Below are 26,878 nucleotides of genomic sequence, written 5' to 3' on the forward strand. Positions count from 1 at the left end.
CTAGGTGGGTGGAATGGATTTTTCCTGGTGTTTTGAGGAAAGCTCTCCCAGGGAAAGCAAAAAAGCTTATGGATTTCTGTGTCTTTGTGTCTGTGTCTGTCTGTATCCGTGCTTCTGTGTGTGTATAATCTGACACCCTGTAATGTCCACTATCTGGTTTTCTCTCCCTCCCTGACTCCAGTCTCTTCAGAAGAGGAGGAGGGCAGGGAGAGAGAAAGAGAGAGAGAAATGTTTTCTTTTTTAAGTTATGTGATGGAAAAGGCAAGGTAAAGAGGAGTGTCAGGTCAGAATTAGAAAGAAATAAGGTATGTGCATGCAGTCTTAACGGGGCTTTCATCAAAGTCCACCAGAAAGGAAAGGCAAGAAAGTTTAACCATGTCGGGAAGAGGGATGTGAAGGAAGCTTAAGAAAGGTATAGTCTATTTGCACAAGCAGTGTGAATACAGGTTTTGAGAGTGCAAGGTGGAAACTTTTGGGAAGTTCTTAAAAAAATTATATATATACATACACACACACACACACACACACACACACACACACACATATATATATATATATATATGTATGTATGTATGTATGTATGATTGTATGTATATACTCTTTCTGTCTCCCTCCATCCCAGATCTGGCCAATTTGGAATATGGAGAGATAAGAAAGAAAGCAGGAACTTTTCCCTTAAATTTAAGTGAAATGTGTTACTTCTAATTTGATGCTCAGAATTTATTATGCTATTTGGTACTAAGGCAAATTCGGAAAATGCATAGATACAAAAAAGAGACACTTTGAGCTCCCTAGTATTAGGAGAAAAGGAAAAATCTAGAATGTGTACTACAATGCATTGTAATTATTGTTTTCCAATTTTCAGAATTAAGAACTTTAAGTAATGATCCTACAAATAGAATTGGAAAATGTTTAATAATATAAAGGTATTAAATAAATCTATAGAGTTAGTAAGTACCGAATTAGTAAATACTTTTTTTACATACAACTACAGAGATCCTTATGCGCAATTTAGTGACCCTCGTTTCCTATTTGAATTTGAGAGAGAAAAAAAAAAGTGGCTTAAAGCTTCCAAAATAGAGAAATATGACCACAGAATGAGAACCATCTGAACATATTTTACCCAAAAGACTGTTGCTTATTACATTCCTGAGAAACAAAAATACTTCCTAGAATAGGAATTAGCTCAATAGATATAGATATTTCTAACTTGCTGTGATTTTCCTAACCTTGTTACTTGAAAAGTTTAAAAAGTGATTTGGCTGCGAATATACAATAGAGAGTTGGCTCCTTTTCAAAAATAATTACCCCCACTGACAACAGTCCTGGACCCCTGTGCACCCTGAAGCCCACACTTCTAGGCAATTGCTCCCACACCACCAGGACCTGGAATTTTTGCTCCTAGTCTTCCAAACCCAACAACCCCTATTAGAAAGTAAAGATCTCTCAGGGACCCTCCTAAATGACTCCTTAGACCTTTAACTCAGGTGCTGGACTCTGCAGCTTCCCAGCACCTCCCCCCCCCACTTCGCGCCCCCCCCCCCCTTCAGTCCGCAGCTAGGCTCTGCAACTATGGGGAGAGAAGAAAAAGCCTCTATGCTTGGTAAGCCTAAAATATGTAATGATTTGGGAATGCAATTAATGTCATCTGAAAATCTTTCTATTTGTACTATTATTGTGCTTCTAAATTGTAGTAAAATGTCCTATATTGCAAAACTTAAGTGACTAAAAATAGTGTTGGACAAAGCAATTATTAATCTGAATTTTGTTGCAGAAAAGAGAAAAAAATGATATGAAAACAATTATGTAAAACTGGTTAAGTTACTTTCTCAGCCTTAATTGCCATTTAGAAGACCAGGTATTTTCTACTTTACCTGTAGTTAATGGAAGGTCACAGCTAAAACAATTCAGCCAGCACTTACTTGTAAGATTGTTAACTAGGTTATTTGGGATTACTGTTTTAATGTTAAAGACCAAGAAAGTTCTGAAGAGATAAAAGAAATTATGTCCATCCACCTTTCAAGCTAGATTTGTGGGTGGGTTCTATTAAATCTATTAAATGGATATTGATTAAAGATATTGATTATTGTGAGTTATTATTATTATTGCTGTTCAACTAATTATCAGCCCCCTCCACCTGGAAGGGAAACTGACTATACCTTGTTAACAATGATTCAAATTTCTTAGGCTTCCTTTTTACCTGGGGCAAAAGAAGTGGTTAAAATACTGGCCCAGCACATTTTAAACTGATCTAATTATAACAGGTGATTGCAAACTATTTCTAATGTGAATGGAACTTAGAAATGCATATTTGAATAATTTTCTAGAAAAAGTGCATATTGTTATTTGGCATTGAGAAATTTATTAACTATGTAGCCCCAAGAAAATTCTATTTACTGTAGTTCACTGTTCAATAAGGGGATGGTGGTGGAATCCATTCCCAGGGGTATTACAAAGATCACGTGATTGTAAAGGTGTTCGGCACAATGCTTGGCGTAGAATAAATGCTATTTGAATGTACACTGTTTTAAGTTAAAAATAATTGCTTCATATTTATTAACCTTATGTGGATTTTCTTCAATGTGAAGTTTTGGTGATGAGATGAATGATTCTCTGTATCAGGCAGTTCAGGGCCATATCTGACTGAAGTAAAGCCACCAAAATGGAAATTAATTGGTTTTGGTTTTCAGGTTTAAATAAATGATAATTATTTATGATATTGTTATATGTCTAAAATTTTTCTTATTGCATAACTTGGTAAGCAGCTGTATCATCTGTGTTGTTAGAGAAGCAATTTCTTTTACAATCTAAATGTTATTAGGTTAAGAATTGTAATTTAAGAAATCTTAAATTACCAAATTTTGTCTTTAATTGTTTTGCTATCATTTGGGAAATTTGTGAGATCATTAATTAAGCTGTTGATGTTATTGCTTAGAGATAGTATTTACCAGAGTATGTTTAGTTTTGGGTTTTTTTCTCAGTTATGTGGAAAAGGTTTGGTGATCAAAATTTGGGAATTATTTAACACTTAGGAATTAATAATAATATCAGGATAAATTATGAGCTGTGTCTGAGGAGAGATTTTTTTATGAAAAAAAAAGTTTTGTAAAATCGTTTGCATGATTGTCAGAAAGCCTCAACCTTGAATAAGTGTGCTCAGAGAAACAGCAAAAGATAGCAAACAGACCCAAGGTTTTTCTATTTAACCCCTTCTTTGGGTCCATGTTACTTCTTATTTTGTAAAATTGCCAAGGCACCTGGAAAACTATCTGCATGGGCAAGGTCATCAGCCCCAGACAAGGAACTTGTTTGAGTTATGTAGGTCCTAAACACTGAACTTAGCTTGCTGAGAAATTAAAAGTTTATGTACAATAGATAGAAAGGATTTTAATATTTGGCTTCTACACCATGACAAATTTAAAGTGGAGAATGAGAATGTTTAATTAAATCCCTTATGTATGTGAGTCCTGGTAAATCTTTACTGCTTATTGCAGCTCCATATCTGACTCTAAGCTGTGATTGCTGGGACTTGCTGTTTAAGGTTAAAAGGCACTTGGGACTATAACTACTTTTGTTTTGAGTTTGAATCTGGGTATAGTTGTCTACATTACATCAGTATCTGAGAGAAATGCCACAAGCTACTCAGAAGGAATGTGATCCATACTGTTAACAGTGGAGATCTGCATTTGGGACAAAAGCCGAGGGGACAATCTTAGCCTCAGTCTAGGATGGGATCCTCCTGGCCTCAGTTTCCCCCATGTTCCTTTGGAAAGGAAGTTTCCCACCTATTTCTGAGTGTAGCAATGCGGTGGCAGAGATACTACATAACTGAGGAATCAAAACTATATCTGGATTATAAACAGAGCCAAGGATGTTTTATCCTGTCATATTTGGCATATCATGTGTCCCTGCCTTTTTTCCTTCCATAGCAAATTTCTGTGATCAGAGCAAGTAGTCAGTAAAAGATATTAGCTCTTTTTGTGTTATCTTACTGGGCAATCTAATATTATTTTATCTAGAACCAGGGCGGGTACAGAAATTTAAACAAACTGCTTAAGGCTCACTTTAAGATGTTCCCTTTGTCTAAAAGGAATCTAAGAGCAGTAATATTTTCCCATGATCACTCTCTTACTGCTATCAATGTGAGATTCCATTACAACACCTTTTTGACTAAGAAACTTTGTAATATTTAGGAATTCTGCTGTAACTAGAAACTTTGTTATGATGCTTTGCAATTAGTGTTACTTATGGACTTTTGCACCAACTTAGTAAAGCTTTATGAAGAAAAGTAGAAATGCATACGAGCCACTTAGAACTCACTTTGTAAATGTTCCCTAAGCAATGTGAGAATGTTATTTTGTTATTTGATTAGCAATCATGCATGTTTAAATTTTGGTACAATTAATTATGCAAAAAAGAAAAATAGTTCGTGGCCTGGCTTATCTTGTAGTGCCATCAAGGAAACATGACATGACTAGGTTAAGATTTTATATGTACTGTGTTGTATTTATGTATGTACTGGAGTCTCATCCCTCTGGTGGGGAAATTAATGATGAGTCATGTAAAGTATGGGAATTTGGGTTCTGATGTGAATTTCTTCAACATGGCAATTGGCCAAGGTTTCAATTTTGAAGGGTAACCGCCTTGCAGATGAGGAAGCACAGAAAATAGGAGCTATAGAATCTGAACTACCCGACCATTTGCTGGTACTAATTCCCTCTTTTCCTCCGAGTCTTCCTTCCCCAACCTTTACTACAGAAGGACAGCAGAAGGTGTCATCTTTAGGGGCCAAGGAGTGGGAAGGCCGATGGTATCTCCCAGGTGGAAGAGAGGTACTGACCAAATCAGGTATGAGGCAGGTCCTTCAACATTTACACCAGGGCAGTCACTGGGATGTCCAGAACCTGTGCGTGGCTGTTCTCACACGGTATGTGTCAACCAGCCTTCACACCCTAGCAAGACAATTGGTACAGGGCTGCCTTGTTTGTCAAAGGACGAACAGGACTGCTTTGCGCCGAACCCCAATGGGTAGAAGGCCACCAGGTCTTAGGCCGTTTCAAAGCATACAGGTGGACTTTACTGAGCTGCTCCCCATAGGCCATCTCAAATACCTGCTGGTCATAGTGGACCATCTGACATCTTGGGTGGAGGCTTTTCCCTTGCCCCGGGCTACTGCCCCATGGTATGTAAGATTTTGTTGGAACAAGCAATCCCACGGTATGGGATGGTGGAATGAATTGACTCGTATCAGGGGACTCATTTTACGGGTAAGATCCTGCAGCTCCTTCTGCAAGCCTTGGATATTACATGGGAGTTTCATACTCCTTGGCATCCTCCCTCATCAGACAAGGTAGAAAAGATGAACCAGGAGATCAAAAGGCAGCTTATGAAATTGATGTTAGAAATGGAGTTACCTGACTAAGTGTCTCCCCCTGGGCCTTCTCAGAATATGTACTAAACCTCAAAGGGATGTGGGGTTGTCTCCTTATGAACTCCTATTTGGTCACCCTTATCTGGGAAGAGGAGAAACTTGGGATCCTATATATGAACAGAAAGATAGGTTTTTAAGGGAATATGTATCTGCCTTGGCAAAACACCTCCGTATTTTACAGACTAAGGGGTTGATCGCTCAGACCCCACCTTTAGGCTTTCCGGTGCATAAGTACCAACCAGGAGACTGGATCCTGATCCGGACGTGGAAGGAGGAAAAGCTTGCCCCGACCCGGGAGGGGCCTTTCCAAGTCCTGTTGACATCAGACACCGCAGTGCGGACCACAGAGAGAGGCTGGACCCATCACTCCTGAGTGAAGACATCTAGTAAGCCGCCCGGCGAATGGACTGTTGAACCCTCGTCCCAGGGGGACCCATTAAAAATACATCTGAGGCGTAAGCCTCCCACCAGCTGGATGCATGAACCCTGAACCCCTACTTGATCCATAAGGTTGCTAATAGCTATAAGTGGGGCTGTGCTCCTTCCAATTTGCCTCCTGTGTATGCTGCAATTGATTACCAGAATGATAAAAAGGACTCTATCAAAGATGATTAAGTTAGAAGGTACAGCCAGTGGATCTATCAGACTGATGATCCTTAAGGGGGGGAATGGGAACCAGTTGAGCAGGAGGACCAACTAGATCCTAAAGAGAAGACCAACGAGTTAGATCCTGCAGTTGAAGCAGTGTATAAGAATTGGCGTGGGAAGCTTTCAACTATGGAATAAGAGGGGGGATTTGTGTGGGATACAAGATTGTGAAAGCTTCCCTATGAATAAATCGGACAAGGTAATACTTAAATAGTACAAATTTAGTTAGGATGTAGACTTCACTAGGCCTAAGTTTCATTTTCCTGTAAATCATATGATTTCGGGGAAATCAGGTGGTCTTCCCCTCTCCCCCTCCCCTAGCCTACTCACAAACCGTCATCTTAACATTAAAATTTCCCTATAAGGTAATTCTGCAGTTTCTGTGCTAGTATTGGGTAAACGTATTCTGGGTTAGATTGTGAGGCCACCTGTCCCAGCAAATAGGGACAGGGGTCCAGCCTCTGGGGGTGGGATTTCTTAGAATTGTTTGTACAAGGTTATATATCCCCTTGCCTGCCTTCTCCCCCTTGCCTCTCTTCACTACCATCTCCACCCTGGTAGTGGGAGATGCCCAATTCTCACGAGACTTGATCAAATAAAGCTTCTATTTTGTTTCTACCTTGAGAAAACCGAGACACCTCTGTTTTTTTATTTGAGCTGGTGGGCTGTTGTGCCACACAATACAATCAAAATCATCCATTTTACCTTATTGAAACTCCCTATCTCTTGTCTGGTTATGAATTTTCCACCTCGTCAGAGATCTAAATAGTATTTTGTCTAGCATCTTCTAGTTTGTTTATGATTATCTTTATACCTTATTATGATTATGTTTATACCTAAACCATGTTCCCTTTTGAGATTTTTCAAGCGCTCATTATGGCATTCTTCACCCCCCTCCCCCGCCCGATTCCTACTGTTAGCCTCCAGCGATAAGCATATCAGTTGTTTTTAACCAATTTACATTTAGTACCTTGATTAATAAAGTCAAAGGATATGAACAAATGGTTTTGAGACAAAGTAATTAAAGCTATCTATACTCATAAAAAAACACTCTGAATCACTACTGATGAGAGAAATGCAAATTAAAACAGCTCTGAACTACTATCTAACACTTGTCAGATTAGCTAATATGACAGAAAAAAAATCCTAATGTTGGAGGGGATGTGGGAAAACTAAAACGCTGATGTACTATTGGTGAAGCAGCATACTGATTCAACCATTCTGGGGAGCAAGTTCGAAGGATGCACAAAGGGTTATAAAACCAGCATACCCTTTGACCAAGCAATACCACCACTACGTCTGTATCCCAAAGAGATAAAAAAAAACAAAAAGGAAAAGGACCCATGTGTACAAAAATATTTATAGCAGCTCTTTCAGTGGTGGCAAAGAATTGGAAATTGAGGCTATGTCCATCAATGAGGGAATGAATGGCTGAACAAGTTCCTGTATATGATTTTGGTGGATATTATTGTGCTGTTAAGATGTGGTGAACCGGATGACCTCAGAAAAACATGGAAAGACTCACATGAACTGATGCAAATTGAAATGAGCAGAATCAGGAGAACATTCTACACAGTAACAGCAATATTGTATGATGATCTACTGTGAATAACTTGGCTATTTTCAGCCATACAATGATCCAAGAAAATTCTGTACAACTTATGATGAAAAGTGTTGTCCATCTCCAAATAAAGAACTGGTAGGTCCTGAATGAAGATTAAAGAAACTTTTTCTGTGCTTTATTTTTCTTGGGATTTTTGTCTGTTTTTTCTTTCACAGGATGCCTTACATGTAAATGTGTTTTGCATAACTACACATTTATAACCAAATACCTTGCCTTCTCAATAGGGGCTCAATCTGACAGGTAAACTATACCTTGCTCTCCCAGTTTGCTTATGATATCAGCCTTTATACTAAATCATGAACGCATTTTGACTTTATTTTAATATACAATTTGAGATGTTGGTCTATGCCTAGTTTCTGCCATACTATTTTCCAGTTTTCCCAGTAGTTTTTGTCAAATAGTGAGTTCTTATCCCAGAAGCAAGAGTCTTTGGAACTATCTAACAGTAGATTACTATAGTCATTGACTACTGTGTCTTCTGTTGCTAAGTTATTCCACTGATCCACCACTCTATTTCTTAGCCTATACCAAGTAGTTTTGATGTTGCTGCTTTGTAATAAAATTTAACATCTGGTATGGCTAGGCCACCTTCCCTTGCATTTCTTTTCATGTATTCGCTTGATATTCTGGACCTTTTGTTCTTCCAGATGAATTTTGTTATTATTTTATCCAGTTCTGTAATTTGGTACTTTGATTGGTATGGCACTGAAAAAGTAAATTAATTTAGATAAAATTGCCATGTATTATATTAGCTCAGCCAACCCACAGGGAACTGATATTTTTCCATTTATTTAGATATGACTTTATTTGTGTGACAAGTATTTTGTAATTGTATTCATATAGTTCCTGGCTTTGTTTTGGCAGGTACATTCCCAAGTATTTTATAATGTCTACAGTAACTTTATATGGAATTTCTCTTTCAGTCCCTTGCTATTGGGCTTTGTTACTACTATATAGAAATGCTGGTAATTTATGTGGATATATTTTGTATCCTGCAACTTTGCTATAGTTGTTTATTTCAAATAGCTTTTTACTTGATTCTCTAGGATTCTCTGAGGATCATCATATCATCTACAAAGAGTTGATAGCTTTGTTTCTTCTTTGCCTATTCTTAATTCTTTAATTTCTTTTTCTTCTCTTATGGCTAAAGCTAAACTTTCTAGTACCATATTGAATAACAGTGGTGATAATGGACATCCTTGTTTCACCCCCAATCTTATTGGAAATGCTTCTAGCTTATCCCCATTACATATAGTGGTTTTAGGTAGATGCTACTTAACATTTTAAGGAAGACTCCATTTATTCCTTTGCTCTCTAGTGTGTTTAATAGGAATGGGTGTTGTATTTTGTCCAAAAGCTTTTTCTTCATCTATTGAGATAATCATATGGTTTCTTTTAGACTTGTTGTTGATATGGTCAATTATGCTGATAGTTTTCTTAATATTGAACCAGCCCTGAAGTGCTGATATAAATCCTACCTGGTCATGATAAGTTGCTGTAACCTTTTTGCTAATATTTTATTTAAAATTTTTGCATCTATATTCATTAGGGAAATTGACCTATACTTTTCTTTCTCTGTTTTCATTCTTCTAAGTTTAGGTATCACTACCATATTTGTATCACAAAAAGAATTTGGTAGGATTCCTTCTCCTATTTTCCCAAATAATCTATACAGTATTGGAATTAATAGTTCTTTAAAGGCTTGATAAAATTCACTTGTAAATCCATCTGGCCCTGGAGATTTTTTCCTAGGGAATTCATTGATGGCTTGTTCCATTTCTTTTTCTGAAATGGGGTTCAAGTATTTTATTCCCTCTTCTATTAATCTGGGCAATTTATATTTTTGTAAATATTCATTGACTTCATTAAGATTGTCAAATTCATTGGCATCATGTTGGGCAAAATAACTCTTAATTATTGTTTTAATCTGCCTTTCATTAGTGGTAAATTCACCTTTTTCATTTTTAATACTGTTGATTTGGTTTTCTCCTTTCTTTTTTTTAAGTCAATTAAACTAAAGGGTTATCTACTTTTTTTTTATAAAAGCATCTTTTAGTTTTATTTATTAGTTCAATAGTTCTCTCAATTTCAATTTTATTAATCTTTCCTTTGGTTTTCAGTATTTCTATTTTGTTATTTAATTGGGAATTTTCAATTTGTTCTTTTTACAACTTTTTTTAATTGTATGCCCGATTCTTTGATCTCTTTTTTCTCTATTTTATTCAAGTAAGCATTTAGAGATATAAAACTTCCCCTAAGAATGGCTTTTGCTACATCTCATAAGTTTTGGTATGTTGTCTTATTATTGTCATTCTCTTGAATGAAGTCATTGATTGTTTCTATAGTTTCTTCTTTGACCCACTCATTTTTAGGATTAGATTATTTAATTTCCAATTAGTTTTTAGCTTATCTTTTCATGGCCCCTTATTACGCATAATTTTTATTGCATCATGATCTGAAAAGTATCCATTTAATACTTCTGTCTTTCTGCACTGGATTGTGAGGTTTTTATGCCCTAATACATGGTCAATTTTTGTGTAGGTGCCATGTACCACTGAAGAAAAGTATATTCTTTTCTATCCCCATTCGATTTTCTCCAGAGGTCTACTATATCTAACTTTTCTAGAATTCTATTCACCTCCTTAGCTTCTTTCTTGCTTATTTTATTTTAAATCTAAATTTACCTAGTTCATAGAGGGGGAGGTTAAGGTGCCCCACTAGTATAGTTTTGCTGTCTATTTCTTCTACTAAAGTTTTTAACTTCTCCTTTAAGTATTTGGATGGTATACCGCTTGGTAACATAGTTTAGTAATGATATTGCTTCATTGTATATGGTGTCTTTTAGCAGGATGTAGTTTCCTTCCTTATCTCTTTTAATCAGATATATTTTTGCTTTTGTTTTGTCTGACATCAGCACAGCTGCCCCTGCTTTTTTTGAATTCAGCCAAAGCAAAATATATTCTACTCCAGCCTTTTACCTTTATGCTGTGTGTATCCCTCTGTTTCAAATGTGTTTCTTGTAAACAACATATTGTAGGATTATGATTTCTCATCCATTCTGCTTTCTGCTTCTGTTTTATTCATCCCATTCACAGTCACAGTTACAATTACTATCTATGTCTTTCTCTCCATCCTATTTCCCCCCATCTCATTTATGTTTTTCTTTCTCTTTTCTCCCCTTCCCTCCTCACTAGAGTTTTGTTTTTGACCACTGCCTCCTTCAATTTGCCCTCCCTTCTATCTGCCCCCTCCCTTTTCTTTAACTTTTCCCTTACTACTTCTTCCCTCCCTTCTATCCTTTTTCTTTTTCCTTTCCCTTCCTACTGCCCATAGGGCAAGTTAGATTTCCATACCTAACTGAGTATGTTATTCCCTCCTTGAGCCAATTCTGATAAGATTAAAGTTCAAGGGGCAGCTACGTGGCACAGTGAGGAGAGCATCAGCCCTGGAGTCAGGGGGACCTCAGTTCAAATCCAGCCTCAGACATTTGACATAGTTACTAGCTGTATGAACTTGGGCAAGTCACTTAACCCCAATTGCCTTTCCTTCTTCCCTCCAAAAAAAAGATTAAAATTCAAACAATGCTCATCTCCCTCCCTTCTTTCCCTCAACTGTAATATGTCCTTGTGCATGTTCATGTAATTTATCCTTTTCTGCTTCCTCCTTTCCTCTTCTCCCATGACAGTCCCTTCTCACCACTTAATTAGGTTTATTATCATCACATCAAAGTCAACTTATACCCACACTTTCTGTCTTTATATATCCTTCCTAAATGTATATCCTATCTACGTATATCCCTTCTAATACACATACAATTCTCAAGATTTACAATTATCATCTTCCCATGTAGGGATATAAACAGTTTTCCCTTATTGAATATGGGTTTTTTTCTTTGCTGTTTACCTTTTAATGCCTCTCTGGAGTCTTATATTTTAAGATCAAATTTTCCACTGAACTCTGGTCCTTTCATCAGGAAAGTCTGGAAGCCCCCTATTTCATTGAATGTCCATCTCTTCCCCTGAAAGATTGTGTTCAGTTTTGCTGGGTATTGATCCTTGGTTGTAATCCAAGCTCCTTTGCCTTAAAGAATATCATATGCCAAGCCTTCTGATCTTTTTGTTTTTTCTGGAGGGGGGAAAGGCAAGGCAATTGAGGTTAAGTGACTTGCCGAAGGTCACATAGCTAGTAAGTTCATCAAGTGTCTGAGGCCAGATTTGAACTCAGGTCCTCCTGACTCCAGGGCTAGTGCGCCACTCACTGCACCACCTAGCTGCCCTCTTCTGATTTTTTAATGTAGAAGCCACAAGGTCCTTCCCGCACAATCCTGACTGTTGTTCCATGATGTTTGAATTGTTTCTTCCTACCTGCTTGCAGTATCTTCTCCTTGACCTGATACTTCTAGGATTTGGCTGCACTATTCCTTGACATTTTCAGTTTGGGATCTCTTTCAGGAAGTGATTCATGGATTCTTTTTATGCTGGCTTGTAAATATTATATTAAACAGTGTTTGGCCAAAACACAGAAAATGGCACTTTGAAACACAAAAAAAAAATATTCAAACCAAGGAGAAATTTGAAATAATTTCTTTCCTCCCAACCCTACTTTGCCCAATCAAAAGTAAAGAGTACAAGATGGGAGACGGAGTTCTGGTATCTTTTTTATTAATTTATTTTAAACTGAAATAAAAAATACAAAAAGGAAAAAAAGCAATGTCATGTACACAACAGAACATGAAAGAGGATTCAAAATATAGAGTAATAAATTTCCATTTTTAGAAGCCTATATAACAAATACCCATTGTGTTCATAGCCTTCCATCTTTTCCTTTCTTACTTGTACATTTTCTTTTGTTCTCTGCTGTCCACTTTTTACTTTATCCTTTTTTCCCCTTTTCCTCCATTCCTCCCCCAAGAAGGCAACAATTAAACATTAATGCATACATACATAAGTATGTGTATATATATATATACCTATATGTGTATATGTGTGTATACATATATATACATACATATATATTTCGCATTTAATAAACTATGTGATTGCAAGGAGAAGAAACAGACAGGATGTGAGAGGGACAAAGGCAAAACAGTGTTGCATTGATCATAGACTTCTCCTCTGCAAGCTACATATTCACATTCTGTAAACAAATTAAGATTCTTCTCTGATCCAGGACAGTTTGTTGCTAACTTGGAGGGAAAGTTGAGCCAACACACAGTCAGTAACAGTGGAGCAGAAAAGGAGTGGGCAGCTTTCAGAGATTTGGTGTACAGCACTACATTTGCTCACTTGGGTCAGAACACTTGAAAACACCAAGACCAAGGTTTGATGAAAATGATGGGGAAATTCAGAAGCTACTAAAGAAAAAATGAGAACTCCAGACAGGTTGCCAGCAGGATAGTTCACCCATCTCTTAGAAGGCAGCATTCAATTCCATCAAAAGTAAAGTACAAGCAAAGCTTAGAGTGATGTAGGATTGTTGCCTTGGTAGAAAGGCAGATAAATTCAGTTTTATGTGGATAGTAACAATCCAAAACATTTTTATGATCCACTGAAGGCTATTTATGGGCAAAAGACCTATGGTATGTCTCAACAACTCAGTGATTAGTAATAGGATATGATCCTTGAGAGATGGGCTGAATACTTTCATAGTGTTCTCAACAGACCATCATCAATCAATGCTGAAGCCACTGACCATTTACCTCAGATTGAAATCAATCCCTCCCTAGCTGATGCTTCAACTGAAGAAGTGGTTTTGATTACTATTAGGCTTCTCTTGTGTGGCAAAGCACTTGGTGTTGATTCTATTCCAGCTGAGGTTTACAAGGTAGGGTGTCCATTGCTCAAATAAAAGTTAACTGAAATTTTCCAGGTTATATGGGAAGAGGAGGTTATCCCCCAGGAATTCAAGGATGCCTCCATTGTCCATCACTATAAGTTAAAGGAAATAGATTGCCCTGTGACAAGCACAGGGGGATTTCTCTCTTTGTCATTGTTAGCAAGATTCTTGCCCGTGTCCTCCTTAATAGGCTGATCCTTCACCTGGAAGATGGTCATCTACCTGAGAGCCAGTGTGGCTTCAGAAAGGACCAAGGGACAGTTGATATGGTGTTTGCTTCTCACCAACTCCAGGAGAAATACCAGGAGCAGACAGAGGTCTATACATGACATTTATAGGTCTGACCAAGGCCTTTGATACTGTTAGTCATGAGGGCTTATGGGAAATTATGTCAAAATTTGGTTGCCTGGAGAAGTTCATCAGCATTGTATGTCAATTTCGTGATGGCATGTTTGCCCAGGTTCTAGAAAATGCTCTCGTGCTTTCCCAGTCATCAATGCAGTGAAACAAGGCTGTCTACTTTCTCCCATGCTTTTTAGCGTGATGTTTGCAGCCATGTTGTCAAATGCTTTCAATGAGATGAGCACGGCATCAAGGTCAGCTACCACACTGATGGTAAATTCTTCAACTTGGAAAGGCTACAAGCCAAGACCAAAGTGCAGAGAGCATTAGTGCATTATTTTTTGTTTGCAGATGATCGTGCACTCAATGCAGTCTCTGAAGCTGAGATGCAGCAAAGTAGGGATTGCTTCTCTGTTGCTTGAGCTAATTTTGGCCTAACAATTAACACCAAAAAAACACAGGTGCACTATCAGCCACCACCACACCATCCATGCATGGAGCCATTGGTTGCAGCAAATGGAGAAGTTTTGAATGCTGTGGATAAGTTCACTTACCTTGGTAGTGTACTTTCCAGGGATATACACATTGATATTGAGGTTGACATACGCATTGCCAGAGCTAGCTCAGTGTTTGGGAAGCTCCAAACGAAAATGGGACAGAAGAGTTATTAAACTGATTAGCAAACTGAATGTCTACAGAGCCATTGTGCTGACCTCATTGTTGTATGCCTGTGAAACCTGGCAGTATACCAGTGTCAAGGCAGGAAACTGAATTGCTTCCACTTGAATTGTCTTAGGAAGATTCTGAAGATCACCTGGCAAGAGAAGGTACCAGACACTGAGGTCTTTACTTGAACCAAACTGCCAAGCATTCAAACTCTGCTTCAGAGAGTTCAGCTGTGATGGGCTGGTCATGTTGTTCGAATGCAAAATGTATCCTTGCCTAAAAGACTATGTTATGGAGAACTCACACAGGGCAAGCACTCACATGGTGGTCAGATATACAAGGTCAGCAATACAGGGACAATCTCAAGGTCTCTTACGTACTTTGGAATTGATTGTGTGACATGGGAGACACTGGTACAGGCCTGCTCAACATGGCCTTCCCACAACAGAGAAGGTGCTGTGCTATATGAACAAAGCAGAATTGAAACAGCTCAGAGGAAACACAGGATGAACTAATTTAGAGAATCCACCCCAAATGTTCACATGGACTATTTGTGCCCAGCCTGTGGTAGAGCATTCCAAGCTTGTATGGATCTGATCAGCTACAGTCTGAGACAATGAAACTTGACTCTACCATAGTGATGTCATTTTGGTTCTCTTTGAGAATGAAGGACAACAACCAACCATATATACATATATATATATATATATATATATATATATATATATATATATATATATATATATATATATATATGTGTGTGTGTGTGTGTGTGTATATGTATATGTATATATATATATATGTATACCATATACATACATATATAAACCCACATATACATACATACAGCCACATATGCATATACACATACATACATAGACACATATACATATGCACATACAAGCAGATCTATTTATATTTATATTTACATACATACATACATATTCTTACACACTGTACATTCATATGCATCCATGCAAGACAATACTATACTTGTTGGTCCTCTGTTTCTCTGAGGGTAGATAAGGTTTTCCTTCAGAGGTACAAGTCTTTCCATATTTTTCTAAGTCCACCAACATATCATTTCTATACCACAAGAATATTGCACCCTTATGCTGTCTAGTTGTTTTCAATTGTCTAAAACAATGCTGACATATAGCACAGTTTCCCTATTTTTCCTTTTTAATTATCTTTTTTTAAACATTCAAATATAAATTGTTAAATCTTTAAACACAGAAATAATTTCATGGTTCCAATTCTTATAAATCACTTAAACATATTTAATTATTCCTTTGAAAATATATATAATATATTAAATAAATTGGATTGACCATTTTTACTCTGGTGCCCTGTACAGGGTTACAGGATTTGAAAGTGTGCTGCTTAATGGGGCCCAACCATTCTGGAGAGCCATTTGGAAATATGCCCAAAGGGCTGCAAAACTGGGCATACTCTTTGATCCATTAATACCACTATTACAACTGTATCCCGAAAAGATCATAAAAAGGGAAAAGGATACATATACACAAAAATCTTTAAAGCCACTCCATTATTAAAGCTATCCATAATCATATAAAAGTGCTCTAAGTCACTATTGATTAGAGAAATTCAAACTAAAATGACTTTGAGGTACCACATTACACCTATCAGATTGACTAATATGACAAAAAAGAAAAATGATAAATGCTGGAGAAGATGTGTGAAAATTGGAACACTAATGCATTGTTGGTGAAGTTGTGAATTGACCCAACCATTCCGGAGAGCCATTTGGAACTATGCCTAAAGGGCTGTTAAACTGTGCATACACTTTTATCCATTAATACCACTATTAGGACTGTATCCCAAAGAGATCATAAAAAGAGAAAAGGATACATATATACAAAAATCTTTAAAGCCACTCCATTTGTGGTGGCCAAGAATTGGAAATTAAGGGGAGACCCATCAACTGGGGAATGGCTGAAAAAGTTGTGATATATGAATATAATGGAACACTATTTTAGTATAATAAACGATGAGCAGGCAGATTTCAGAAAAACCCAGAAAGACTTACATGAACTGATGATGAGTGAAGTGAGCAGAACAAGAGAACACTAGACACGGTAACAGCAGCAGGTAAGATAGTGTAACCAGCAGGAAAGTCCAAAGAAACCAGGGCACCTAAGACTGGAGCCCAAGGAGCAGTTTTGGACTTGGAACTTAAGGCTGCTCTTTATAAGAATTACCTAAGCAATGAACCTATGCCCATCCCTCCCCAGAGACCAAGGTGGTATACAAGAAAGATTATGTCTTCCATGTGTTGGGAATCTGTTTGTTTGTTGGTTATTATACAAATAATTTGAGAGTACATATTCCTTTGAAAAGCTAAACTGTTAGTGGCTAAATGGAACTGGAGTGCATGAAATGATCCCTACCATCAAAGGGAAAAACATCAGTTGGGACGAAAGCCAATGACAGGGAGCCCAGGCAATCCCAACACCCTTAAGGGTACTAGAGAACCCTGTGGGAGTACTTACCTAATATCTCTCCCAGGTTTTCAGGCAGTTAGGACCATGACAGTCAATGTCATGTGATTATCTACAATTTATCGTGAACATATCTTATTGGTACACAGTCTTTTTCATGCCAGGCAAAATTACATGGAGCTCCTTTAGAAGAGAATCTGTTCTAAAGTATACAGGGAACTTAGCCAAATTTATAGGAATGCAAGTCATTCCCCAATTGAGACAATGGTCAAAGGGTATGAACCGACAGTTTTCAGAGGAAGAAAGTAAAGATATCTATAGTCATATGAAAAAATGCTCTAAATCACTATTGATTAGAGAAATGAAAATCAAAACAACTCTTAGGAACCACATACCTTCTGTCAGATTGGCTAACATGACAAAACAGGAAAATGATAAAAGCTGGAAAAGATCTGGGAAAATTGGAACATTGTTACATTGTTGATGGAGTTGTGGACTGATCCAGTCATTCTGGAGAGCAATTTGGAACTATGCCCAAAGGGCTATAAAAATGTGCATACCCTTTGACCTTGCAATACTATTTCTAGGCCTGTATCCCAAAGAGATCACACAAGTGGGAAATGGACCAGTATGTACAAAAATATTTATAGCATCTCTTTTTGTGGTGGCATCTGATCTGGTGTTGTTGCTGAGTGGGAGAATTCTGGTAAGAAGAAGTAATCTGAGAAATGAAACTAAAATCCTGCTTATTGGATTCTGATAGGAGGAAAAGGAAGTCAAAGCCCCTGAGCATCTGACCTAGTGTTATTGCTGAATGGGATAATTCTGAGAAACAGAAGTATTCTGGGAAATGAAAGTAAAATGAACCTGACACCTTGTATACTGGGTTCTGAGGGGGAAAGTGTGCAAATACAGTTTGCTTGTATGTAGGACTGTATTTTTCTCTCAGAATACCTGGTCCTCTAAGTCCCACACCTGAGACTCCTTACCCATTTCCCCGTCCCTGGTGCTAACCTTCCCTTCTTTCTCCCTCTCCTTGACTACTTTCCTATTGAATTTTTGTGTATTCGTACAACAAACTCTATGTGCATATATAGGACCCTTTCTTTCCCAGTTCACTGAAGGATGATCTTAGATACATGAGATGTCCTCATGCCCTCTTGATTTTTCAACTTGACATACTTGTTTTCTCAAGAACTCCAACTGTCAGAAAGTCAGTTCACACACCCTCCTTACACCATTTTAAAATTCCCTTTTCTTTTATCCCTGAAGTGTGACCAAATAGAATAAACTATACCTAGGCCCCGCATTTGGCATTTCTTCATGGAGTGCACTGCTTAAGCAATTGTCTCTATCTTTGGTTCTAATCTATTTTCTTCCCAATTTATTTTTCTCCCAGCAGCTCTAATTTCAATTTGCTTCATTTGCTCTGGCTTTATTTCTCCCCCAGCACCCCATTTAATAATATTTTATTTTTTCCAATTACATGTAAAGATAATTTTCAAGATTCACTTTAATAAGATTTTGAATTCTAATTTTTTTCTCCCTCCCTTTCCTCCCCTCTCTCCAAGACAGCATGCAATCTGATATAGGCTATACATGTACAATCCTACTAGACATATGTCCACCTTAGTCATGTTGTGAAGGAAGAATCAGAACAAAAGTGAAAGACCATGAGAAAGAAAAAAAAAAGAGAGAAAACAGTATGCTTTGATCTGCATTGAGACTCCATCAGTTTTGTGGACACAAAGAAAGGCACAAAACAGTTTCTCTTCTTTTTTTAAAATAAATTTATTTTTTATTTATAGTTTACAACACTCAGTTCTACAAGTTTTGGGGCTCCAAATTTTCTCTCCCTCCCACTCCTCCCCCCACCCAAGACAGCATACGATCCAATGTAGGTTCTACATGAACCTTCACATTGATCTTATTTATATAACAGGCCTGTTGTAAAGAAATCGTAACCAATGGAATGATTCATGAGAAAGAAGAAACAAAACTAAAAAAGAAGTTGAAAAAAAAGCAAATAGTTTGCCTCAATCTTCATTCAGACTCCATAATTCTTTCTGTGGATGTGCATAGCTTTTTCCATCATGAGTCTTTTGGAGCTGTCTTTGAACCTTTCATTGATGAGTGGAGCCAGGTCTGTCAAAGTTAGTCCTTATAGATACTGTGTACCTGTAATCGCATGCGATGACTTCCTGGTTCTGCTCCCCTCACTCAGCATCAGTTCACATAAATCTTCCTAGGTTATTATGAAGTCCATCTGTTCCTAATTTCTTTTTTTAAAATGTAATTTATTTAATATATTAGTTTTCAGCATTGATTTTCACAAAAGTTTGAATTACAAATATTTTCCCATTTCTAACCTACCCCCACTCCAAGATGGTGTATATTCTGGTTGCCCCATTCCCCAGTCAGCCCTCCCATCTGTCACCCCACTCCCCTCCCATCCCCCTTTCCCTTCTTCTCTTGTAGGGCAAGATAAATTTCTATGTATCTTATTTCCTTGTTGCATGCAAAAACTTTTTTTGTTGTTGTTGTTTTGGAACATCTGTTTTTAAAACTTTGAGATCCAAATTCTCTCCCCTCTTCCCTCCCCACCCACCCTCCCTAAGAAGGCAAGCAATTCAACATAGGCCACATGCATATCATTCTGTAAAACCCTTTCACAATACTCATGTTGTGAAACATTAACTATATATTGCTCCTTCCTAACCTCTCCCCCTTTATTGAATTTTCTCCCTTGACCCTGTCCCTTTTCGAAAATGTTTGTTTTTGATTACCTCCTCCCCCTGTGGGCCCTCCCTTCTATCGTCCCCCCTTTTTTATCTTCTTCCTCCATCTTTCCTGTGGGGTAAGATACCCAATTGAGTGTGTATGGTATTCCCTTCTCAGGTCAAATCTGATAAGAGCAAGATTTACTCATTCCTCCTCACCTGCCCCCTCTTCCCTTCCTACAGAACAACTTTTTCTTGCCACTTTTATGTGAAATAATTTACCCCATTCTATCTCTCCCTTTCTCCCTCTCTCAATATATTCCTCTCTTATCCCTTAATTTGATTTTTTTTTAGATATCATTCCTTCATATTCAACTCACCCTGTGCCCTCTGTGTGTATATAAATATGTATATGTATATATATATATATATATACACCTACATATATACATACATAGACACACATATGTTTATTTATATGTACACACACACACACACATATATATATATATATATATATGTATGTATACATGCATATTCCTTTCAGCTACTATGATATTGAGGTCTCACGAATCATACACATCATCTTGCCATGTAGGAATGTAAACAAAACAGTTCAACTTTAGTAAGTCCCTTATGATTTCTCTTTCTTGTTTATCTTTTCATGCTTCTCTTGATTCTTGTGCTTGAAAGTCAAATTTTCTATTCAGCTCTGGTCTTTTCACTGAGAAAAGCGTGAAAGTCCTCTATTTTATTGAAATTTCATATTTTGCCTTGGAGCATGATACTCAGCTTTGCTGGGTAGGTGATTCTTGGTTTTAATCTTAGCTCCATTGACCTCCGGAATATCATATTCCAAGCCCTTCCATCCCTTAATGTGGAAGCTGCCAGATCCTGTGTTATCCTGATCGTTTTTCCACATTACTCAAATTGTTTCTTTATGGCTGCTTGCAGTATTTTCTCCTTGACCTGGGAGCTCTGGAATTTGGCGACAATGTTCCTAGGAGTTTTCTTTTGGGGATCTATTTGAGGAGGTGATCTGTGGATTCTTCCAATTTCTATTTTACCCTCTGACTCTAGAATATCATGGCAGTTCTCCTTGATAATTTCTTGAAAGATGATATCTAGGCTCTTTTTGATCATGGCTTTCAGGTAGTCCAATAATTTTTAAATTATCTCTCCTGGATCTATTTTCTAGGTCAGTGGTTTTTCCAATGAGATATTTCACATTGTTTTCCACTTTTTCATTCCTTTGGTTCTGTTTTATAATATCTTGATTTCTCATCAAGTCACTAGCTTCCACTTGCTCCAATCTAATTTTTAAGGTAGTATTTTCTTCAGTGGTCTTTTGGACCTCCTTTTCCATTTGGCTAATTCTGCCTTTCAAGGCATTCATCTCCTCATTAGCTTTTTGGAGCTGTTTTGCCATTTGAGTTAGTCTATTTTTTAAAGTGTTGTTTTCTTCAATATTTTTTTCAGTATTTTTGGGGGACTCCTTTAGCAAGTCATTGACTTGTTTTTCATGGTTTTCTCGCATCCTTCTCATTTCTCTTCCAATTTTTCCTCTACTTCTCTAAGTTGTTTTTCCAACTCCTTTTTGAGCTCTTCCATGGCCTGAGACCAGTTCATGTTTTTCTTGGAGGCTTTTGGTGTAGGCTCTTTGACTTTGTTGACTTCTTCTGGCTGTATGTTTTGGTCTTCTTTGTCACCAAAGAAGGATTCCAAAGTTTGAGACTGAATCTGAGTGCGTTTTTGCTGCCTGGCCATGTTCCCTGCCAACTTACTTGACCCTTGAGTTTTTTGTGGGGGTGTGACTGCTTGTAGAGCAAAGAGTACTTTGTTCCAAGCTTGAAGGGATGCGCTGTTGATTTCAGAGCTATTTCTATACAGCCAGCTCTGCCACACCAGCATTCCTCCTTCCTCAAGAACCACCAACCTGGACCTGACCAAATCTTAAGCAGGCTCTGCACTCCTGCTCTGATCCGCCACTTAATTTCTCCCATCAGGTGGGCGTGGGGCTGGAAGCAACCGCAGCTGTAGTTCTGTAGCTGCACTTCCCCTGCTGCTCCTGGGGCTGTGGCCAAACCGCAAACTCTGTCCCCTGCAGCTTTTTCCACTAACCTTCTCTGTTGTCTTTGGTGTTTGTGGGTTGAGAAGTCTGGTAACTGCCACAGCTCACTGATTCAGGGCACTAGGGCCTGTTCCACCCAGCTCCCTGTCTGGTTGGCCCTGCTGCTGCCCATGCTGAGCTCCGCTCCCCTCTGCTCTGTGGGCGATAGACCTCATCCAGCAACCATCCAGGCTGTCCTGGGATGGATCCCTGCTTCCCTCTGCTATTTTGTGGGTTCTGTAGTTCTAGAATTTGTTCAGAGCCATTTTTTATAGGTTTTTGGAGGGACGTGGTGGGGAGCTCACACAAGTCCCTGCTTTCCAACTGCCACCTTGGCTCCACCCCCGGAAGTCCTCACTTATCTTACAGTCAGTACATCCTCCACAGTAAAGAAGGCTATGACCAAGAGATCACAAAGAATTTCCCCAGAAGTGCTTCACCTCTTACTCAAGAGGCCAATCCTTTTGGTCATTTTGGAGTGCTTGACCAAATGGGTCAATTGATGCTCCTGCCTGAATGTTGGTTGTTAAAAGAAGTGGATCTTCAGGAATGAGAAATAAAGTTAGAGATGTATCTAAATGACTAGGTTCCCTATTATGGATAGTGGAAATAGAATTAGGTTCCTGTTGGTCAGTGATATTTGAGAACAAATGATGAGGTCAGTCCTGAGCTTTAAACTTGGGAAAAGTCAGAGAACATCAAACCGAGGAACAGAGAATAGAACAATGTCTCTATCCTTGAAAAGCTGGCACTAAATTCTTACCCACTAGATAAATGGACTATTTGAATGCTTGGATAAAATGACTTGGCTGAACTTCTTCTCTTCAAGGATCCTTGAATAACTCAAATAAGAATGTATGCTATGGATTTTTCTGAATTAATTTTGCCAGCAATGTAAATGTTTGTTCTCATCTTTTCTATGAGTTTCTGTGGATTTATGTTCAGGTAAACAGCACTCAATCAGTAAGCAGTTTAAATGGAACCTAGTTTAAAAGAATTTTTCCTCCAGTAACTCTAAAGAGGGAGAAAACAAGAGGCCGCAAAATTAAGCTTTACCTGGCATTTTCTTAAATTTTCTTTTACTCAAATTATCTTGAACAAATTTGAAATTGTCCTGAGACTTTTCTGCAGAAAAGTCAAGTGAAGTACTTTTCCAGGAGAAGACAGAATTTCATTTCTAGGAATTTGGCTGAGCTGACCAGAGTGAGCTTCTGATGGATTTGGCAGGATTCAGTTGCCTAAGTGAATAAGAAGCAAAATCATCTAGAAGGAATTGGGGTAGACATGCATTGGCAAGTTCTAAAGGAAAATAATAAACTGGAATTGGTTTACATGGAAAAGTGAGAAATTTCTGGAAACCTGTAAGTTTCAGCTCTGATCACCTCAAAGTAAAAGTCGCAATGAATTCTAGGTCATACCTTCTAAAAGTAGGTATGCCCCAGAATTGTGTCTTGGACCCTCTTCTCTTCTCCCTCAATATTATTTTACCTTTGTGATCACATCAGTTCCCACCAATTCAATTATCATGTCTTTGGTAATGATTACTAGATCTATTTATCCAACCATAACCTGTCAATTAATCTGCAGACCAATCTCCAACTGCTTATCAGACATCTTGAACTGGATGTTCTATATACATCTTAAACTCAACATTTCCAAAAATGAACTAATTTTCTTTCCCCCAAACCCTCTCCTCTTCTCAACTTTCCTGTTTCTGCTGAGAATACCACTATCCTACTAATCACCAGGCTTGCAATGTACATGTCATCCTCAACTCTTCTCTCTCTCTCTCTCACTCTTCCGCCCTCCCCCCCATCCAATGTGTTTCCAAGTTTTGTTGACTTTACCTTCACAACCACTCTCATCTCTGCCCCTTCTCTCCTTTGATATTGCCACCACCTGAGTACAGGCCTTCATCACATCATGCTTGGACTATTTCACACCGGTTGGTTTCCCTTCCTTAAATCCCTTCCCAATGCAGGCCATTCTACTCTCAGCTGTTAAATTAATTTTCTTAAAATGCAAATCTTACCATGTCACCTCAACCTCTACTCTCAGTCTGTCTACTTCAATGGCTCCCTATTGCCTGTAGGATCAAATGTAAAATCCAGCATTTTTCAAAATCCTTCACAACCTGGCCTACTCCTACCCAGGCAGTTTTCTTTCACCGTCTTCCTCACCAAATACTCTGCCATCCAGAGACAATGACTTCCTTGTTTGCCTCCTTGCTATTCCTTGAACAAAAGGCTACATTCTCACACTTCAGGCATTTTCACTGGGTATCCCCCATGCCTGGAACTCTCTCCTCACTTCAGTCCCTTGGCTACTCCAGCTAATAAGCTATAGCTAAAATCCCACCTTCAAGGAGAAGCCCTTGGTGATCCCCTTTAATGCTAGTAGTGTCTGCCCCCCCCTCTGTTTCTGTCTCTCTCTCTCTCATTCCGTCTATTCTTTTCCCCTCCACCTATCTCCTGCAAACTCTTTTCTGCTCCCTGCTGAGGTGTCATGAACTGAACCACTGAAGGGAAATGACATCCTTGCCTTTCTCTCCCTCTCTTCTATTTCTGGCAACTGGGCATGTTTGTTTCTCTTTGGTCCCAACTGTCAGCACTTTTTGGGGTCAGTGGTGATCCCCAACCACCTTGCAGTTAGTTTTGGGAACTGCAGCCGTGGTAATGACATAGCAGGTAATAGAGTATATCCATCCAGCTTGACAGCAAAGCCGAGAGAAACCAGGGCACCTAAGACTGGAGTCCAAGGACGGACTTTGGACTTGGAACTTAGGGCTGAGTTAAGCAGTAAACCTAATCCCCATCCCTCCCCAGAGACCAAGTTGGTATACAAGAAAGAGTATGCCTTCCACGTGTTGGGAATCTGTTTGTATGTTTGTTATTATACATTTTTGAGCAAATATTCCTTTGGAAAGCTAAACTGTTAGTGGCTAAATGGAAGTGGAGTGCATGAAATAATCCCTATAATCAAAGGGAACAACATCAGTTGGGACTATAGCCATTGACAGAGAGCCCAGGCAATCCCAACACCCCGAAGGGTACTAGAGAACCCTGTGGGAGGGGCACTACCCTCAGGCAGTTAGTGCCAGGGTAGTCAATGTTATGTAATTATCTACAATTTATCTTATATGTATCTTATTGGTACATAATTGTTTTCATGTCAGAAAACATTAGAAGGAGCTCCTGAAGAAGAGAGACTTTCTCTGTATCCACATGAAGTGACTGGCACATAGCGAGTCCTTAATAAACACTTGGTGACTGACTGACTGACTGACAATGAATTTAAGATATATAAGAATACTGAGATAATTGGAAAATAGATTCAATGGATTAAAAGGAAATTAGATCTCAGAAGAATGTGAAACACGGTTTGTAAGCAAAAAAGCACAAGGCTAAGAAATTTGCCATGTTTGTAAGAAAGTGAAATATTGAGTCATTATAAAGAGAAATGAAATTCTGTCACTTGAAGAGATTGGTTGGGGGTAAAGCAGGATTAGTAACTGAAAAGGGAATTTTAAAAATTAGTAGTTTACGCTAACAAAATGTAGACATGAAGCTCAGTCAATAGATAAGAAATGCACAAAGGTTCTCTTAAAGGTAAAAAGCAGGATTGGGAACATGGTGGAGTAAAAACAGGGACTCACTTGAGCTTTCCCCCATAACCCTCCAAACACCTGTGAAAAATGACTAAACAAATTCTAGAGCTACAGAACCCACTAAATGACAGAATGAAACAAGCCTCCAGCCCAAGATGGCCTCGATGGTTGCTGGGAAGGGTCCATCATACAGTGCTGGGAGCGGAGTGCAGCCCAGCATGGGCCATGCCAGGACAGACCAGGCCAGAGTAGACTGGGCAGAGCAGGCCTCAAGGCACTGAATCACTAGAACCTGTGGCAATTTCCAGATTTCTCAACCCACAAACACCAAAGAAAAATGAGCAGGTCAGTTGGAAAACTGTTGGACCTGGGTGAGAGAAGTGTGTGATCTCTCCCTAGTCCCAGGCTGTGGGGATGGCTATAGCAGCAGTGGCAGCATCAGCAATGTTAGCTGCTTCCAGATTTCCAGGCCCACAGACAGTGGGGAGCATCAAGCAGATGATCAGACAGGGAGTGCAGGAATCTCTTTCCTGGTGCTGAGGCGGGGTTCTCTTCCTTTGCCCTGATTGGATCTGGGTCATGATCCTGGATGATTGTCCTTGATGGGGGGCGGTGGAGGAGGATTGCTGGTGTGGCAGAGCTTGGGGTGGCTGTGGAAAGGGAGTCCTCCCGGTAGTTACATGGCAGAGAGGAGTGCTTTCACTCATAGACCAGAACACAGGCCAGGAGAGGAGTATCATACCAGCTCAGGAAAGAAATTGCTCTGAAAATAGCAGTGCAAAACCCCTGAAGCTTGGGATACAGCATTCTACTCTGGAAGCAATCATACCCTGACAAAGAGCTCAAAGATCAAGTAATTGGCTGGAAAAATGAGCAAGCAGCAGAAAATGACTCAGACTATAGAATGTTTCTTTGGTGACAAAGAAGATCAAAACATACAGCAAGAAGAAGTCAACAAAGTCAAAGAGCCTACATCAAAAGCAGTACAGTAGTTGAAGGGAACAATATGAATTGGTCTCAGCCCATGGAACCACTCAAAAAGGATTTGGAAAAGCAAGTAAGAGAAGTAGAGGAAAAACTGGGAAGAGAAATGAGAGCAATGCAAGAAAATCATAAAAAAAGAGTCAACAACTTGCTAAATGAGACCCAAAAAAATACTGAAGAAAATAACACTTTAAAAAACAGACTAACCCAAATGGCAAAAGAGCTCCAAAAAGCTGATGAGGAGAAGAATGCCTTGAAAGGCAGAATTAGGCAAATGGAAAAGGAAGTCCAAAAGCTCACTGAAGAAAATACAGCCTTAAAATTAGAATGGAGCAAGTGGAAGCTAGTGACTTTATGAGAAATCAAGAAACTATAAAACAGAACCAAAAGAATGAAAAAATGGAAGACAATGTGAAATATCTCATTGGAAAAACCAATGACAAAGAGAA

The sequence above is a fragment of the Trichosurus vulpecula genome, chromosome 2 (genome assembly GCF_011100635.1).
Source record: "Trichosurus vulpecula isolate mTriVul1 chromosome 2, mTriVul1.pri, whole genome shotgun sequence".
Lineage (NCBI taxonomy): Eukaryota > Metazoa > Chordata > Mammalia > Diprotodontia > Phalangeridae > Trichosurus > Trichosurus vulpecula.